Source organism: Microtus pennsylvanicus, chromosome 1 (genome assembly GCF_037038515.1).
Source record: "Microtus pennsylvanicus isolate mMicPen1 chromosome 1, mMicPen1.hap1, whole genome shotgun sequence".
Lineage (NCBI taxonomy): Eukaryota > Metazoa > Chordata > Mammalia > Rodentia > Cricetidae > Microtus > Microtus pennsylvanicus.
Window position 1 is genome coordinate 159,704,754 of NC_134579.1, and position 17,234 is coordinate 159,721,987.

General features: G+C 36.3%; 1 pseudogene; it reads left to right on the plus strand.

Annotated features, from left to right (window-relative positions):
- Window positions 1-14,682, plus strand: part of LOC142837725 (zinc finger HIT domain-containing protein 1 pseudogene) — a 45,305-nt pseudogene extending 30,623 nt beyond the window's left edge.
- Window positions 14,683-17,234: the final 2,552 nt, after the last annotated feature.

Sequence of the window (17,234 nt, forward strand, 5' to 3'; positions counted from 1 at the left end):
TTCCACAGCCCTAGCAGGTCCCCACACCAGGTTCCCATTTTTCCCATAAAACATCAAATAATGGTTTACACACACACACACACACACACACACAGAGAGAGAGGGGGGGGGAGGGAGAGGGAGAGGGAGACGGAGAGAGGGAGGGAGGGAGGGAGGGAGGGAAGAGAGAGAGAGAGAGAGAGAGAGAGAGAGAGAGAGAGAGAGAGAGAGAGAGAGAGATCCATGAGACTGGCTAGTACACATCCAGTGAACTCCTTAATGGAGAAAATTAGTTAAGAAAAAGAATCAAATCCTCAGGGAATTCTAGAGGGGAAGGTTAATATACTATGCTATATTTTTAAGTGGCCAGAAAGCTTTTTTGTAATAAAATTATGAATAGGGCATGAATGGTTTAAATCAATGTAATGCTACTCTTCTCCCAGCAAGCATTGAGGACACCAGTCAATTAGGCAACCTCCATTAACAGTCAGGTAGAAGCCATGTCTCTTGATCAGATAGCACATACACCAGATGCTGTAGTTTCTATATGCCTAGGTCTGAAATTAGACATACTGCTCTAAACATAGGAGAGAGCCAGGCCTCTCAACTGTCAGTTCTGGGCTATGCTGTTATCAGTAATTTGGGCTGTGAGGGAAAACCAAAACAGCAGCTTGAGCATGTAATAATTCTATGTCCTTAGAGATCTGTGAATTTCTTAGAATGCCCTATGCCTGGACTATAAGCATTGACCAAATGCCTGCTCATAAAGATAATTGCAGGAAGACAGATCTCTGATCTTGATATGGGATTCCCCTCTGTATGCTGTGAATAGGTTTTTATTACCATTTATTAATAAAAAATGTTTTGGACAGTGGCTTAGTGGAGTAAAGTCAGATCGAAAATCTGAACAGAAATATATAGAGATACTAGGCAGAGTCAGAGAGACACCATGCAGTTGCTGGAGACAGATGTTGGATGGAACCTTACTGGTAGGCTACAGTCTTGTGGCAGTACAAAATAATAGAAATGGGTTAATTGAAGATGTGAGAGTTAGTTAATAAGAAACCTGAGCTAATAGACCAAGCTGTGTTGTAATTAATATAGTTTTTGTGTAATGATTCAGGTCTAGGCAGCTGGGAAATAAACAGTCTCTGCCTTCTTGCACTTACCTAGGGGAGAAGAACAGAAGCCTGGCAGTGGAAAACTGTTTTTGTAAGACAGTTCTGAACTGTGTGAATTAATTACCAAATAAGTAACAGAAAGAGATTTGGCTACAGCAAAAAATCTACAGCAAAGGTCAGCCACTTTATTCACAAAGCAATAACACCAACAAACCTTGCATTTTGGCTTAACCTTTACTAGATCCCTTAGTTCTGATAAATCACTTGTGAAAAGATGGCTAAACAATTATTGTATAATGTTGCAGCTTCTAGCAATAAGTGTTGCACTCAAATCATATTCTTCACTTTTCCCCCTCTTATGTTTGTGGAGTTCAGAACACAAGACAATATACCTGGTGGACTGACCATTCCTTAGTTTTACCTCTCAACACATGCCCTCTCATAGGAACCCTGAAGAACGTCTACTAGATGATTCTAGATCTACTCCTGTCGATACTAACGACTAATGAACGCATTCAGCCCCGGTCTGCTTGAGAGGCAAACAAGACGCTTTAAACCATATTATTCTATTCCCTGCCCACAACACTTCATACTTATATCTCAATGAAAATTTTGATTATTCTTTCTCTACAATCACTGAAAGTTGCAATTTTTCTCAAAAAATGAAGGTTAAAAGTCTTCTGAGTCTCAGTCTCTTAACTCTATCTCCTGGAGGAGAATTCCCAATTTACATATCAAATATACAATTGCACAGAATAAACAATTTTATTCCCAAGTGTATTGTATAGAAATAGCACACACAGGTATTTGTTTTCCTAGTCTCTGATAGTTTTCATTTTTCTCTTTTTGACATCAGCTTCTCAGCTAGGTAGTCACAGTTGCTGGGGTGCCTGAATAAACTCAGTACAATGCAACAATCTCAATGTATAAAGTCATATCCAAAGGCAGAAACTGTAAGGTAACTACTGTGTCACAGCATGTGAGGTACTCTTTTACAACACAGTGATACACATCAATCTCTTTTTAAGTAGCCAACAATAACCGCTAAAAACAGCATGCTCTCATTCTCTGAAATTCTCCTTGGACACAAAAGTACCTCGATTCCCACTAACCTGTACCTTCTCATTACATTCCAGTACTTAAGTTATGCATCAACACACTTAATGTGGTTTTTCTTTCATCTTTTACATCAGGTAACCAAGTCCAATTTACTAATGATTTCTAAATTCTTTCCTTTTTAAATTTATGGTTTAGGGCTATTTGCTTAGCAGTCATTTAGCAAATTAATGTAGATGAAAGCAATAATTTTACAGATGTTTATTGCATTCATGCTGTCATCCCATACTTAAAATGCTAATCTATTGACATCTATTCATTAAAGATGAGCTTCACTTACTTTGTAACATTAGTATTTTACGACCTGTGGTGTTTTGAAGTAGTCTGAAAGTCTGAATTTTAAGCATCTCTTTCAGAATAGATTTTTAAAGAGCAAATGTGTTTTATTCTTTATTGCATTGAGAGTATGGCTCCCTTAGCTGCCATTATAAAGACTTTGACTGAGTCTTTTCATCAATATAAACAGCAAGTACAGATGAATTGTTTATACCAATGTTATGTTTCCATTGTAAGTCTAGATATTTAGTACAGAAAAGGGAGCAATCATTAGATTGGCAAAATCCTCAGCATGGTCAAGAGTCAAATCACACCATGAAGAGATATGTAAAAGCACACCGAAGAGATAAGTATATGTCACAAGTGGTTCTCCAACCTATCCCTCCATTAGGAGTTAAGTCTACATCCTTTGGCACTCAGTCATCCTCATAACTTGCATGGTCACCTTAATGTGGAGGATGGCTAAATATCTATGTTTGGTGATTCATTTTTTACCAGTTCTTTCTATATTTTAAATTCTAATTTTCTCACAGTAGGATACCTGCTTTCATTCACATTTATTTGCTAAATGACTGCCATAAAAATAGCCCCAAATCATAAATTAAAAAAAGATTTTGTGTATCATTAGTAAATTGGACCTTAATTATTTTATGTATATATAATATATTTTACATTTTTATGATTTTTCTTTTCTTTGTTAATCGTTCAAAATACTCAGCAATAAGGCAATTGCAAATCAAAACTATATTGATTTTCTATCTCAACCCATCAGCCAAAACGCCTGCCAAAAAGAAAGAAAGCAAGTGTTTTCTTTCTCTGAGAATACCAGGGAAAGGAAGCTTCTTTACTATTGATATGAATGTATATTAGTATGGTCATGGTGGAGATAAGTATATAATTTCCTCAATAACCAAAATTTGAACAAATTTATGTTCTACCTATAATACTCCTGAATGTATACCCAATGAAGTCTAAAGCAGCATGCAACAGAAATGCATTTTTACTTTGCACTGGCACTATTCACAATACTCAAATTATAAAAAGAGTATAGGTGTCCATATATTGATTGATTTTTGTATGCTTAATATGTGTATACAATGATGTTATATACAGTCATAAAAATGAAATTATGGGATCTGGAAAGATGGCTCAGCAGTTATGGGAACATTTGTATTGTTCTCACAGTTGACTCAGGTTGACTTCTCAGCACCCATGTAATGTCACTTATATGTCTATAACACCAGTAATAGGAGATCTAATGCCATCTCATGGACTCTATGAACTTCTGCATACATGCAGAACACATAAACTCATGCAAGTACACACATGTATAACTTTAAAAAATAGATACCTATTAAAGGGAATAGATTTTGTTAATTTTAGTAAAATGCATTGAATAGAGGTTCATCAAATTTAAAAAAATAAGACAGACTAAGAATTAAAATAAATACTGTAAATTTTCTTCTCATAGGTGGATTTTAAAAATACAATGGTAAGAAAGTAGAAGAAAAACTACTGTGGATGAGAAATAGGAAAAGGTGAAAAGGAAAGACAAAGATAATAAAAGATGAAAGTTGACCAAAGTCCATTGCAACCATGAATGAATAAGTTGTTATGATTTCCAGCCATTTGGGGCAGTATTATATCAATAGTAAAAGTGAAAAAGTAATATCATGAAGAGTTTTCTGTTTATATGTACATAAAAGGCAGTTTAAAACTCCTAAAATAAGACCATTTCTAAAAGAAATGATCTATAAATACAACACACATAATAGAATGGATATACAATTTAAATATTCAAAATTACTGGAAATACATTATTCTTTATTAATATATGATCATTTTTATGATGAACTGTCAGTCATTTTTAAGCTAAAAATTAAGACTTACATTTTTATTTCTTTTATGAATTTGAAATTGAATTATAAAGATTGAGAATGATTTGGAAGTAGAAACAAGTATATGGGGTTACTAATCACTTTCATGATGAAAAGGATGTTACGGGAGGTCCTCCCACTCCTCCAGCCTATCGCCACTGAGATACCAGCCCCTTGGGGCGTGGTCTCTCTCCCTTTAAAAAAGCGGCCACTTCCCTCTTCTCTCTCTCTTCACTTCCTGCTCCGCCGGTGACTTGACTTCCTTCCTGGTTACGCAGAGGGCTGACAGTGATCTGTAAGTTTTTTCCCCTTTAAATAAATACCACCCTATTAATCATAATTCCAAACTGGTGTGGCATTGTTTGTGACTTACGCCTTCATTTTGGCGCCCAACGTTTGGTTTTAGAACCTCTCCCGGCTCGCAGCCGCGAGTTCGGCTTGGCGGCCGGAAGTTCGGCTTGGCGGCCGCAAGTTCGGCTTGGCGGGCGCTTGTTCAGCTTGGCGGGAGCCCTTGCTTCCTCAGCCGCTGCCTGTGGATTTAAACTCCACAGGCCCGCGTAGTCTCTGCCCGCCTGGTTTGCTCTTTTCTGAGTGGTTTTTAAATCTCCCTTGCAAGCACAGCTCTTAAGTGGCGCGAACCAGAGCACGCGGTTGCTGAAAGCTGCAACCCCTCAGGGTGACTCTGTCACGTGGAGGCATAAGCGGCTTCCAGGTTGCTCTTCTCTACCCCTGGATTCTGGTTTCTGGTTCCATCTCTGGAATTGATTTAATTACATTTACTTTGTTGAGCAACTTACATTTTCCAGTTTTTAACAAATACTAGGCGGACTCTGAAACAGGACCGTGTTTTCGTCGAGACTTGGCAACAGCGCCACCTGCTGGATAATAGGTAATATGGCAGTTCCCGTTTCTAACGCGAATTTTACTGTTCTGGTTACCAATACAATGGGTTATATCATGCAAGGTTTATATGACTATGGGGATAACTTAATTTACTGGTTACTAGGTTTTAGTATTCTTTTGCATATTTTATCATTTAGGAAGATCATGGCACTCCTAAGAACCATACAATCTTTACTAGAAACTCATGCAGGTCAGGAGATTAAGGATTCAAAAGAGACAATAATAAAAAGACTTGAAATGATTGAAGAAATGATTGGAGCTGGTGAACAGAGTAATAAGGCACAAGGACAGGATACAATGCCAACACCAGCTATTAGAACTGGCTTACCAAAGGTTTTAGCAGCATACCCTATACTTAATTCTGACAAAGCGTCAACTTCTAAAGGCTCAAAGGGAGTCAGAGAAGCTAGATGGACGCCAATAGCAATGAATGATCTAAAAGAAATTAAGCAAGCTATTGTTAATTTTGGCTTGCACTCTGCATACGTAAAGGAAATGATAAGGACTTGGGCTTCTAATGCTAGAGCTACCCCCCATGATTTCCATCAGTTAGTGTCTGCAGTTTTAGATAATGGACCTTCCTTGATGTTTGGAATTTATTTCAGAGAAGAATCCAAACATATGGAACAGCAAGGAAGAGCAAAAGGTATTGAGGTTTCCCAAGACCAAATTCTTGGTGCAGGAGAATATGCTGATCCACAGGTCCAAGCTCTTTATGATGATGAAGTACTGTGTCTATGTCACCAAGCAGCTTTAAATGCTTGGAATAGGATACAAGATCCAGCAAAAAGGGTTGAATCATATACCAGAATTAGGCAGGGACAGAGAGAACCCTTTATTGACTTTTTGCAAAGATTAATTAAGGCTCTGGACATAGGGGTAACAGACCCAGAAGCTAGACGAATACTTCTTGAATCTCTAGCTTTTGAGAATGCAAACATAGAATGCAAAAAGATAATTGGGCCTTTAAAGTCTAGATCAGCACCTATGGATGAATGGATTCAGCATACGATGAATGTTGAGACGTTTAGCTATAACGATGAATCTTGGGTAGGAGAAGCGATTTCCACAGCAATGAGGAGACATCAAACTGCCAGGTGTTTTAATTGTGGTAAATTAGGACATCTGAAAAGGGATTGCAGGCACAGAATTTCTAGGAATATTATCTCCTCTGGGAATGACAAAGATAGGAGACCTAGGCCTTCAGGTATATGTAGGAGATGCGGTAAAGGCCGACATTGGTCCAATGAATGCAGGTCAACAACAGACAAACAAGGCAACCCGATACCGTCGGGAAACTCCTTGAGGGGCCTCTCGCAGGCCCCCAAGCCAACAGTGGCCCAGTCATTCCCAGTCACAGTGGAGAACGTGCCTCACCAAGAAAATTAAAAGCTCCAATTTCTGCTGTAAAAAGTAATACTGGTCTAAATGATGAAATCCATGTGGAGGATGAGTCAAAAAACCCAGTTGGACAGAGTAAACGTATATTTTGGCAGACTTCTATTAATGATCAAAGACCAAAGCTAAGAGTCTGTATAAATGGCACTTTTATTGAAGGCTTATTAGACACAGGTGCGGATGTAAGTATCATTACCCCAGAATCTTGGCATCCGAATTGGCCTCTTAAAGAGGTAGATGTTCAGTTCCTGGGAATTGGAACCCTATCTCGTGTAAAACAAAGCACAAGATGGGTTGAATGCATAGGGCCCGAAGGGCAAATAGGAAGACTAAGGCCATATATAGCCAATATTGCCATAAATTTATGGGGCCGTGACCTGCTACAGCAATGGAATACCCAGATTAACATTCCTGTAGTTCCAGGAACTCATAATTCTGGGAAGGATATGATGAGGTATTATGGAAAAAGGTCACTAGCCATTCAGGCTGTACAAGAACATACAGCAAATACCAAACCTTTAGAGGTACCAACAGCCCTACCTTTAAAATGGCTAACTGAGAAGCCAATATGGATCAAACAGTGGCCTCTAGCTGAAGATAAACTACAGGCATTGGAACAGCTGGTGCAGGAGCAACTAGATGCTCACCACATTGAAGAATCAACCAGCCCTTGGAATTCTCCTGTGTTTGTTGTAAAAAAGAAATCTGGTAAATGGAGAATGGTGACAGATCTAAGAGCTGTCAACAAAGTAATTCAACCTATGGGCTCACTACAATCTGGAATTCCTTTGCCTTCTCTGTTACCAAAAGGATGGCCTCTTATAGTTATTGATTTGAAAGATTGTTTTTTCACTATACCGTTACAAGAAAAGGATAGAGAAAAATTTGCCTTCACAGTGCCTACTTATAATAATTCTCAGCCCAATAGGAGATATCAATGGACTGTCCTCCCACAGGGTATGCTCAATAGTCCTACACTGTGCCAATATTTTGTAAGTAAGCCATTGGAAATAATTCGTAAACAATTCCCCAAGTCCATTATTTATCATTACATGGATGACATCTTGTTATCTGATTCAAATAAAGATACTTTAGAAAGGATGTTTGAAGAAGTAAAGAAAGTCTTGCCTAGGTGGGGATTACAAATTGCCCCTGAAAAGATTCAAAGAGGAAATTCTATTAATTACCTAGGTTACAGAATAGGGTTAGAGAAAATTAAAACGCAAAAGGCACAAATTAGGAGAGACCGGTTAAAGACTCTTAATGACTTCCAAAGATTGTTAGGAGACATTTCCAGTCTACGACCAGCTGTTGGGATAACACCTGATCTAATAGTTCATTTAAACAAAACCTTAGATGGTGATAAAGATTTGAATAGTCCAAGAGAACTGACAGCTGAAGCAGAAAAGGAACTGACAATGATTGAGGAAAAATTACAGGAGGCACATGTGGATAGGGTGAACCCAAATCTTAGCTGCATCCTAGTCATATTGCCTTCCAGAATTTCTCCTACAGGGATTCTAATGCAGAGGGAAGATATTATTTTAGAGTGGATATTTATACCTAATAAACCAAGTAAAAAATTAAAAACTTATGTGGAAAAAGTCTCTGAATTAATTATAAAAGGTAAGCTGAGACTTCGTCAACTAGCAGGTATAGACCCAGCAGAAATTATAGTGCCTTTTACTACTGAAGAAATAAAAAAGTTATGGGAAGACAATGAACCGTGGCAAAGAGCTTGTGCTAATTTTTTGGGAGAAATTAATAGCAACTATCCCAAAAGTGGTAGACTTAACCTCATAAAAAGAACTTCTTGGATTCTTCCTAGAATTGTACGTGATGCTCCAATAACTGGAGCCCGTACGTTCTATACTGATGCAAATAAATCAGGGAAAGCAGGTTACAAGTCAGATGAATTGAGTAAGGTGGAACAAAGCCCTTATAATTCTGTCCAGAAGGCAGAGTTATATGCCATTCTTATGGTGCTAAGGGATTTTAAAGAACCTCTTAATATAGTTACAGATTCACAATATGCAGAAAGAGTTATCTTGCATATTGAAACCGCTGAATTTATACCAGATGACACAGAGTTGACTTCATTGTTCATCCAGGTACAAGACATAATCAGGAACAGGCTTTGTCCGATGTACATAACACACATCCGGTCCCATACAGGTCTGCCTGGTCCTCTAGCCCAAGGCAACGCTGAGATTGATCAATTATTGATTGGAAGTGTGTTGCAGGCCTCAGAATTTCATAAGAAGCATCATGTCAATAGTAAAGGCCTAAAGAAAGAATTTTCCATTACTTGGCAACAAGCTAAGGACATTATAAAGAGATGTCCTACTTGTTCTTTCTATAATCAAACACCGTTGCCTGCAGGGAGTAACCCAAAGGGCACTAAGAGAAATGAAATCTGGCAGATGGATGTGTTCCACTTTATAGAATTTGGTAAATTAAAATATGTACACCACACCATAGACACGTATTCAGGTTTTCAATGGGCTACTGCCCTGAGCTCAGAAAAGGCTGATTCAGTAATCACACATTTATTGGAAGTTATGGCCATCATGGGTATACCTGCGCAAATAAAGACAGATAATGGTCCAGCATATGTATCTAAGAAAATGAAACGCTTTTTTGATTATTATAATATAAAACACATTACAGGTATACCAAATAATCCTACAGGTCAGGCAGTTATAGAAAGATCAAATCGTACTATAAAGGATATGCTGAACAAACAGAAAGGGACCGAAAATACCCCCAGAAATAGATTACATAATGCTTTATTAACCTTGAATTTTCTTAACGCTAATGAGAAAGGAACGACAGCAGCAGAGAGACATTGGATAATGGAAAAGTCTGCTGAACTAAATCAACCGATTTATTTCAAAGATGTGCTGACCTCTCAGTGGAAGCCAGGAGATGTGCTACGTTGGGGAAGGGGTTTTGCTCTTGTTTCCACAGGAGAAGAAAAATTGTGGATACCATCAAAATTAATAAAGTTTCGATTTGAAGAAGAGAAACCTCTTGGAAAGGAGAAATGACAACTCATCCACAATGATTATATTCATACAGGTGGTAAGAAAAACATATAGAATGGGGGCAGGGTTCTGTTCTTATCTCCACAGGAAAACACTCATCTTTGAGAAATTCAAGGGACCCTGGATGTTTGGATACTGACAGATGGAAAAATACCTGCCCGATAGGAAATATCAAGAAAACTGAATGGGTTGTGTAAGTAATATTAAACCATATTTCTAAATTTATAAAGCTGGTTTTGAAGTTGGACTCTGGCTCAGTCCCTCTCCAATTCCAAGCCTGTTAGTAAGAGAAAAACCCAGAGTTTCTGGAGTTTCTGTCTCATGTCAAGAGCCATGATGTGGGACAGAAAGAAATATGAGTTTAGAAAACATCTTTGCTTTTCTTCATATCTATCATACTTTTCATTGAATATATCTATCATGTCTTTCATTGAATATATATATATGTCTATATGATTAATGCTTAAGTTTTTCATAATGAACAATGAGTTTTTCCTGAAGTGACATTTGAAGTTTCCAGGAAGAAGATGGGGCCCCATAACAACAACTCCACCCGGTTGATATGACGTCATGATACTGATAGCGCTACAACAAGACCTGCTTTGGGTACCAGCTGCACAAGACAGTTCCAACTTGGTTAGCTGAAATGGTGCACATCTTATACAACATTTTGGCCAGACCTGCACAAAATACTCAGAGACTATTGGCAATATTAAAAGACTTGATCTTGAAATTTAACCATCATTTTACTTTCACAGGATCCCCCAGAAAGAACGTCGCCCCCATGACAGCTGGAAGTAATTCTAGAGGACGACGTCCCCTCTCCCAGTAAAGTTTGCCCTTGGGTTTAGGGACATCATTTAGGGGTTGATTATAATTAGTATACGATTGAGGGTTGGGGGAGGAATTTTATAAGCTCAGGGATCATTTTGAAAAAAAAAAAAAAAAAAAAAAGAGGGATGATGGGATAATAGATTTGTAATTGTGAGTTACTGTTTTTAGACAAATATATTGGTATAGATTCTTGTATATTGATACAAAGTTAAATTATATTGACTATTGTATGCATGCATGTTTCTACCTTGTTTAAAACATTTTTATGTATTGACATATATTGTATTGTATATATTTACCATATTGCTGTGTACATTTCTACCTCTGATTAAGATACTTATATAATGTTTGTGTATTGATATATATTTACCTACTGCAATGTATATTTGTACATTGTTTATATTTGGAGGTCATTGTCCTCATTTGTTTCACAGTTGTTTATTGTCTTAATCTTTAAGTTAGATAGATATTGAGAATTATATAGACTAATAGTCATCTAAGTTTGTCATTTATAATTAGACTAATCAGGTTCTTTAGATATATAGAGATTATACTCAGTATAGATAGATAGTCTTCAACTTCTTCAAAGAGCTGTAGAAAATGGCCTTTAATCTAACTCAGAGTTTTGTGGTAGTGAGACACAATTGCTCCTGGCAACACCACTCTATTCCCGAGAGAATGTTGAGCACCAAAGACACTCCACCTGGAGCCTTTCCTTTTGGCAGAACTGGCCTTGGGGCAAAGAAATGCCCATACCTCAACCACTGACAAAGATACAGAGCATGCATCAATGGATAAAACAGGGCTGTCTTATCCTGCCAAGACAGGGTAAGATAGTTTTGAAAAGTTGCTTGCCTTTGAAAATGGTGTGTCAGTTATGTTAGGCCTTAGCCAAAGTTGGTTGCTTCAACACTGCTAATGTGACTTTGGGTGATTGCCTAGGTAGCTAGTTGTCTCTGTGATTTGTTGCATGTTTTGGAAGTTGTTTTACTGAACTTCCTAATTAACCAGGTAACATTATTTCCCTTCTCAGATCTTCGATGGGGTTGAAGACTATATAGATGTAGTTACTTTTCTCTCATGACTTGGCCAAGTTATTTATTATACAAGACCTAAGCTAGTTAGAATAGGATATTTGTACTTATTGTATATAATTTCATAGTAGGTTTAGAACTCTCTTATTTAAACAAAAGGGGGAGGTGTTACGGGAGGTCCTCCCACTCCTCCAGCCTATCGCCACTGAGATACCAGCCCCTTGGGGCGTGGTCTCTCTCCCTTTAAAAAAGCGGCCACTTCCCTCTTCTCTCTCTCTTCACTTCCTGCTCCGCCGGTGACTTGACTTCCTTCCTGGTTACGCAGAGGGCTGACAGTGATCTGTAAGTTTTTTCCCCTTTAAATAAATACCACCCTATTAATCATAATTCCAAACTGGTGTGGCATTGTTTGTGACTTACGCCTTCAAAAGGATATTTTAAGTTTTCAGAAATTAATAATAGAAGGATTTGTGTATTTGAAATCAATTTACATAAAATAATGTAGCAAATTCTCCTGCAGAACTCCTCTAACAACAGATTGATCAAGTTATAACTGAGCCACTGTGTAAAGTATATTTATGACAGAATAAATTAATCATTTTAATTGCCTATAGCTAATTTGTTTTAATGAGTCAAACCAATATTTTAATTAAACAACCTTAAGTAACATGATAAAACTAAACTCAATAAAAGTTAATTACAAAAATAATGCGATAAAATTAAAGTGTCTGTATTAAATTAGAAAATGTCCAGACGAGATATATGGCTTTACACTTCCAAAGAAAAATTGTTGTTGTTAATGGCATTGTGATACTTTCAAAATCTAGAGGACTTTAAACACAAATAAAGTCTTACAAGTACAAGGTAAGCAATCAGAATCTAAGAATCTCAATCAATTCCAAAAGCAGTTCAGATTCTCACACAAAAGTACAAGAGAGTTGTACAAATTCAACATAAAAGCCTGCAAAGTCATGGTGAGTTTCTTTATTTTATTTGTAAACTTCTAAGAGCTATAAGATATTCTGGTACATGTCAGTGATATTTGAACAAAACAATGTAGTGTTAGAAAATAAATATTTCAAACTCTCCACAAGTACCAAATAAAGCTTTGAAATAATAATAACTAATAATTTATTCATTTATATATACACATATAAACATAAAATCTGTTGTTCTGCTTTTCTGTAAATTTTTACTAACAATAAATATGTTAAAATATTGCTCCCAAAACATTTAGTCAAGTTGGAAAATCATTTTATTTTTATTATTTTTACAATTACACATTTGCATATTAGAATGTTTTTTATTTTTTATTCCTATTACATTATCATTCTCTCTCTCCTTTTGAAAATGTTTTTCTTTCAAAGTTTGCCCCTATTTGTTGCAACTCACTTTGTAACTATGACTGTTTTCATAAGCATTAGTTGGGGGCTCATTTATTAAAATTTGGTCAACACTCTTTCTTAGCTCTTGTTAACTATACATCTTCTTTCAGTGATTGCTTAAATATCATGAGCCCTGCCAACTACACTGTTTGTTCATCTCCTTCAGTGCAATGACTGGTGGAGTGAGATCCCTAACCTTGCCTTTCTGCAGGTACTCCTGATCCCCATACTCCAGCTCCAGCATTTTGTTCTTTCTTGTCTCTGTTCCTTGGTGGTCCCTGTGCTTTGGAGCAGTGGTACACATGCTCTTTTGATTCTGAAGCACTCGTTGGTCACTTATTTTCTGTACTCTTACCAGTTTGACTCTCTAAATTAACCATGATGCACATCACAAATAAGGCTATCTGATAAAGACTGAAAGTAATATTATTTTATTGTATATAAAGGTAACTGTTCTGAAGAAATTTTGATGTCATTTCCACTTAGTAACACAACATCATTAGATTTTCCTCTTGAGGATATGCCATCTACAGTCAAAGGCTCTTCACCAAATTTAAACATTCTCTGTAGGAAGAGACTCATACCTGCTGAAAGTTTTGAAGCTCCTATTAGTTAGTGAAGGTAAGCCAATCAAATAAGCTATCTTGAAAATGAGTTAATAAAATTTGAACAAAATACCAAGAAACAAAATATCAATCATAGTATCCTAAATATATGTTGAGTTGGTTAAAATGGAAATGGGAAAATGGGATTTCAACTGTTCTTATGTGTCATTTGATATTTGAATAATATATTTAAATACGGAAGTATTATGTATAATTAATTTAATGTACATTTCCTACTTTATTAATTTAATAAATAAGTTTAACACTTGTTTATTTTACAATAATTTTAAGTAAAAGTAAATTTAAATAATACTTTGGAGATAAATAAGTCATAAGTCAGCAGAGGCATCAAGCAGCATCTGCATATTTAGGGGGAGTCACATAGATTGCTCACCAATTAAAAGATCTTGCTGCTCTTGTAGAGGATACAAGACTGGTGTAAATCATCCACCAATGATTATATACTTGTAACTCCGTAGTCCATGGGCTCCAACAATCTCTTTCTGAACCATGAACAATACAAATAGGCAACTGTATATACATACAAGTATATAAACACACATAAATAATTAATGAATGAATACACAACAAGTGGCCATATACACCTTTAAAAACTAGTACATTTGTCCCAGGACCCTGGACAGCGGCGGGTGCTGGACCAGGCAGCAGGCAGCGGCGGATCAATAGAGAGCTCGAGAGCTGGAGGCCTTAGAGAACGACAATTTTCAGGATTACCCCCATGCAGGCCTCCCCCAGCTGGGCAAAAGGCTGCCTCAGTTTGATGACAATGCAGACACAGGAAAGAAAAAGAAGAAAACTCGAGGTGACCATTTTAAGCTTCGCTTCCTGAAAAACTTCCAGGCTTTGCTGGAGGAGCAGAACCTGAGTGCGTCTGAGGGTCCCAACTACTTGACAGCCTGTGCGGGTCTCCAACCCGACCCCAGCGCCCCTTCTGTGCTGTATGTGGCTTCCCATCCCCGTATACCTGTGTAAACTGTGGTGCCCGGTACTGCACAGTGCGCTGCCTGGGCATCCATCAAGAGACCAGGTGTCTGAAGTGTACCTTGTAAACTTGCATCAAGAGAGGAAGTACCCCCCCAACCCTTCCCCCAGCTCATCCTCAAAGCGTAGAGAGAGGAACCATCCATTCACCCAGAGAAGCTATGTCCTGCCAACCAACGGAGACCCCAAGGACCCCAGCGACTGTTGTGGGATTGATCTAACCCACAGAGTTATAATAGATGTAAATATAAAAAAGTGATCATAAATGGCCCAGCGAAAAGAAAAAAAAAAAAGACACAGGATCAATAAGAGTCAACAGGTAGGAGAAGATATTGAGGGTGTAAGAGATTTGATCACAATATCAGTAAGAAACTTTCAAAAACATTGCCACTGAATCAAAGAATAAAATTCAAAATCTATTAGAAAAAGAACAATACAAGATAAGTAAGATCTATAGCCACAAAAGGAATGGAGTGAATAAAAATAGTGCATATGTTTTAAATTAAAAATTGACACATGTATGAACCTTGACTTGAATTAATTAGTATTTAATCATCAACCAAAGCAAAATGAGAATGTACGTCTATTTATGATTAATGTCATTTGTTTAAGAGATCACTTTTACTAAAATAAATAAAACATATTGCTTATAACAGCTCCAGTGAGAATTCACATCTCTTCTAATTAAGTTTAGAGAAATATATAATCTCACTGAGTTAGAGGCCTGTCCATATAGCCCGAGTACAACGCTGTTGCAAACACTTGCACTTTATCAAGTACATTAATCTTGAAAGTAAATGTCTTTGCTGACTGGAAGTTGTTTAGAGATAAAACTTCCTATTGAATAAATGGCTGTATTTCTAGAATCATTTCAAAAGTTAAGTGTTTGCAGTTGTGATAATTTAATTAAGGATGTTTTGACTTCCTTTAACAAACCATGAATAGTATTGCAGAAAGCAAGCCAATTCTATGGATGTATTAATTCCCCTATGTCCTAGAGTGCAATTAACTCTACTTCTAACCATGCTGTGGCACCTGCAGACAATAGAGAAATCTGTTACAAGTATTTCCATAGCATGAATATGCAAGCCTCAGATTAGTGTACTTCATTCTCTGGAAGGTTATTGAGGCTACAGTCATAACACATTGCACTGCCATGTCGTATTTCACTGACAGCTTCATAAATCCTCACCAGTAAACATTAGTTTATCTTCATCATCTAGCCATAAAAGAAGCCTGAGGAACATATTTTTTGTTTTGATCAAGCAATGCAGTTTTACATTTATACACCAACTGGAACTATTCTTATCTCAATAAGAGGAATAGATAAGAGTTTCATAGTAAGTTTGTAGGTTTTTATTTTCATCATTTAACAATCATTATTTAACAGAGACTAGAAAATTCTAGCTAAGTATTTATTTGCATCTCATAAAAAACTAATATTCCTTTCTAGTTCTCATTTATCTGTATTATAATTGTTCCCTAAAGTCCTAAATTATGAGTTGAATTCTGTATTTCAGAACAATGTATATGTCATAAAATACAGCATGAAATAGGTAGGTTTTGAGCATATTTGACTTAAATATTAAAGACATTGTTCAAAATTGTCTCAAGATATTATAATGATGCCTGCTTAATCAATTGCAAATGGTTTTGATCAAATGACTATTTTAACAGAATGTAATGAAAATTAGTATAAACAAATTATATTTCTTCAACACCTCAGAATAAAATATGTTTATCATTCTTCATTCTTTCCTTCATACACATAGTATGTGTCATATGCTTTACAGTACTTTTATTGTTGTGCCTATTTGGTATGTATCTGAACAATTAAGCAGACTTTTCTCATGGCCTTTCAGAATTTACTTTTTATATACTCTAATATTTCTTCTATTTTTTTCATCCAGAGGCAACATTCTTTATGAGCATACACAGATTACTTTGCATACCTGTCCTGCTTGTGTCTGATTCTAGAAAAGAAATTTTTGGTGCAAGCTGAATAAGGGTCATAAAAATAGTTTATGGTGTCTGCTTGGTGCCAATTCTGTGCCTGGTTCACTTTTGAAAGTAAATTTAATTCATAAAGTCAATGATTTTCTATTGGTGTTTCTTTTTTAATACTGTCATTTATTTTTTGTTAAAGTGGATGGTGTGGTGTGAAAAGTCCTTCTGCATATATGTTGCTTTTACTGGTTTTCTTGGTTTATGAAAGCATCAAGAGATTATTTCAAAGACTATATGGCATTTAAGATAACCACAAATGAGTAAAATGTGTACATTCAAAAATAATAAAATAAATAAGAAATGGGGGATGTATTTAAATTATCTTAGAATAAATTTTATAAATTATATTTTGTTATTGACAATTTTATATATTTATATAATACAATATATTAAGTTTATACCTATCTTCTTTTAGCTCAACCCCAGTGCTATTTTGCTTATTATATCACCAGATAAAAAATTGATTAAGTTACATGAAAATGTAAGTAATTATATTGTAAACTAACATACATATTAAAAAGGAAAATATAAAAGTAACTGCAAAAGTAGTAAAATTATAAATGTTTTTAGTACTTCTTTTTTAAAAGTTAGTTGTAGACAAGCACTGGTGGATTCTTGTAAACATTCCAGTGAACTTGTAGCTAAAGACA